A 3,501-nucleotide genomic window follows, 5' to 3' on the forward strand; every position below is an offset into this window, starting at 1 on the left:
AGTTGTGTCTTTCTTTGCCTTGGGGAAGTAAAACTCCTCAAGGTTTGTTCTAATTATTTTCGAGTTGTTTGATATTTTGCATGTCTAGAAGATCACAAGGTAACTTGTTACCCTTTGATCACGAAATTGAAAGGACTTTGACAAACAATAGAAGACTTGCTAGGAGAACTTTGAGAGGTATTGGTGCGGTTGTAGATATTCAATCAAACACTATTGAGTTCATCAACCCTTTTACAAGAGAAGGTGAGGAGAACCTAACACAAAATCCAACACAAAATCAACCCATAATGCCTAAATTTTCATCACATTCCGTACCAACCGAGGAGAACCTACCTAATGGTACTCCCACACCACAACACTTAACCGGATATTTTATTGCCAAATCCGCATTTATCCAATTAGTCGAAAGAAGCCAATTTGGGGGGATGCCTAGTAAAAACCCTCACTCTCACATGGAGACTTTTTGCGACTATTGTGATGCAATTTCTCAAACCGGTGTAACTCAAGACCAAATTCGATGGGTCTTATTTCCTTTTTCTCTAATTGGCACCGCAAAACAATGGTTGAAAGGCCTTGATAAAGCTACTCTCGGAATTGATTCTTGGAATAAATTGGCTCTAGCTTTCTACAAAAAGTTCTACCCACCGGAAAAGACTAACATGCTAAGAGCTCAAATTACGGGCATTAAGCAAAGGGATGAAGAATCTTTGTATGAAGCTTGGGAGCGATTCAAAGGAATTTGTCGCTCATGTCCTCATCATGGACTTAGCGAGTGGTTCTTGGTACAACAATTTTGGAACGTCTTTATGAAGACTCAAGAAACATTCTCAACATGGGATCAAATGGAATGTTCACCGAAGTTGACGACAATCAAATTTGGAACAAGATTGAGGAAATGGCGGTCCATAATTCACAATATAGTAGACCTCGCAAGGCTACTAGAGGAGGAAAGCATGAAGTGGACTCCATTACTCAATTGGGTTCTCAACTTAGTGCTCACATTGATACCATCAATTTGAAGTTCGAAAAAGCTATGGCTAGACTTGAAGAAGCCTCAAAATCACCAAAGCATCATGTTAATGCCATGACGGCATCTTCATCAATCCCAAGTGGGATATATGAGAATTGTGGAACTTTGGGACATGACCAAAGTGAATGTAGGGGAACAAATGAACAAGTGAATACTTTTCAAGCATACAAGAGTGGTACCCCTTATTCAAACTATTACAATGAAAACACCAAATTCCACCCAAATCTCTCATACAAAAGCCAAAATGTTCAAAACCCTCAACCAACATACACCCCACCTCCCATGAGAAACCAAAATCAAAGACCCTTTTACAACCAAAATCAAGGTTACCAAAATCAAACTCCATACAATCAACAAAATGACCAAGGTTTTGATGTTCAAAAAGCGGTCCTCCAAATGCAAAAGAATCAACAAGAGTTTTTCACTCAAATGCAAAAGGATAGTCAAGCAAAGGAAATCACCATCAACAACATCCTAGCCCACACCAAAATGTTGGAAACCCAATTAACTCAACTAGCATCTTCAAGCTCACAAAGACAAAAGGGGCAATTACCACCTCAAAGTAATCCCCCGAGACATGAAACGGTTAGTGCCATTCACTTGAGAAGTGGTACGAGGTATGAAGCACCGAAGAAGCAAGTTGAGGATGAAGTTGTGGAAGCTAGTGACAAAGAAGAAGTTGTGCAAAACTCCAAGGATGGAGAACCATCAAAAGAAGAAGTTTCAAAGAAAAATGAAGACAAGGTCAAGGAGAAGGAGCCCATTGTGATTAGACTTCCTTTTCCGAGTCGTCAAGCCAAGCCCAAATTCGATGACCAACTTGGAAAATTTATGGAAATTGTGAAGAATTTGGAAGTCTCAATTCCTTTCACGGAATTAATTAATCACGTGCCGGCCTATGCAAAGTACATGAAAGACATCCTTACGAAGAAGAAGTCGATCCGGAAGCTTGAGACTATCGCCTTCACTAAGGTGAGTAGTGCAATACTTCAAGGGAATTAACCTCCAAAACTTAAAGATCCGGGAAGCTTCTCAATACCGTGTACCATTGGCGACACCACGATCAACAAAGCCTTATGTGATCTAGGGGCTAGTGTGAGTGTTATGCCGTATTCGGTGAGTAAAAGGTTAGGGATGGGAGAGCTTAAATGCACCAATATCACACTGCAAATGGCCGATAGATCGACGAAGACACCATTAGGGATATTGGAAGATGTTCCCGTAAGAGTTGGGAAACTTTTTATCCCGGTGGACTTTGTCATTGTTGACATGGAAGAAGACTCCAATATTCCAATCATTCTAGGTAGACCTTTCTTGCACACCGCGGGTGCGGTGATTGATGTGAAGCATGGAGAGCTCACTCTAGAAGTGGGAGATGAGAGCATAACTTTCAATCTTGATAAGACCATGAGAGCTCCCCGTTTGCATGAACCATGTTTTATGGTTGATCATTATAGCCGGAAGGATGATAGGAATGAAAAATCAAAGATCCATATTAGACTCTCTAATAAAATTAATTTATCTCATAAATTGTTATTTAGGTGATCTATGTAACATGCATGCTAATATGAAAGCATAAAAGGAAAGTATAAGGAAAAACAATTTCCTTACATTGATTATATGGTAAAATGGGCACAAACTAGTTCTATTTACTAGTTTGTTCTTGAGCTAAAATGATATGGATGATCCTCCTTGCAAATCTTCAATAAGAAGATCTCCTTCTTGTTGCACCCAAGAACTAACCCAATAATAATAACAAGTATGAACTAGTAACTTGTTAATATGAACTCTTGATAATAATAAGTAATATTACTAACTAATCTTAGTAATATTAGTAGTGATGTATTATTATTATTATTTAGAGAGATAGAGGAAAAAGTTCACATGCAAAGTAGTGGAGTGTGTAAGAGAGGTAGAGTGAAAATGTGAAAAATATATGGAGTGTAGGGAAGAGAAGTGGCGGGTGGAAGTGTGCTCAAGTGGACAATTTTTGTCTTATAATTTTATCTTACATCACATGCAAAATGTTGTATAAGATTAATTATGGTAGTATACAAAATAAGGTAAAATGATTATGTGAGTAATCATCTACTACACTTATTTTACGCGGTCCACTTGACCATATACGGGTCCATGTTGGTCCTTATATTTGTCGCACAAATCCGTGTAATTTTTATTTTAAACATCGTATCATGTTTAAATACTTCCATAATTAATTCGTCCAATTCACTCCGTAAATATACGCGTACCACTACACATATTATTTACGTACTAATATTAATCACATTAATCAATTAGTACAATTTTAATAAATTAACAGTTAATTAACTAAAACCCGTCTCCCAAAACTTATTATTCAATTATCGCATAATTAAATAATAACTGCCGCTCCTCGAGTTCGCAACTCGAAATCTCTCTAAAAATAATCGACTAACCTCTTAGTCTATAAATCAAGGGACTAAACAAATAGT

The 3,501-nt window shown here is 37.6% G+C and overlaps 1 non-coding gene across 1 annotated transcript; it reads right to left on the reverse strand.

Moving 5' to 3' along the window:
* Positions 1-659: 659 nt before the first annotated feature.
* LOC141650775 (small nucleolar RNA R71) lies at positions 660-766 on the reverse strand. Its single transcript, XR_012546791.1, has one exon. It is a non-coding gene; the product is annotated as a small nucleolar RNA R71 (small nucleolar RNA).
* Positions 767-3,501: the final 2,735 nt, after the last annotated feature.

Source organism: Silene latifolia, chromosome 3 (assembly GCF_048544455.1).
Source record: "Silene latifolia isolate original U9 population chromosome 3, ASM4854445v1, whole genome shotgun sequence".
Taxonomy (NCBI): domain Eukaryota; kingdom Viridiplantae; phylum Streptophyta; class Magnoliopsida; order Caryophyllales; family Caryophyllaceae; genus Silene; species Silene latifolia.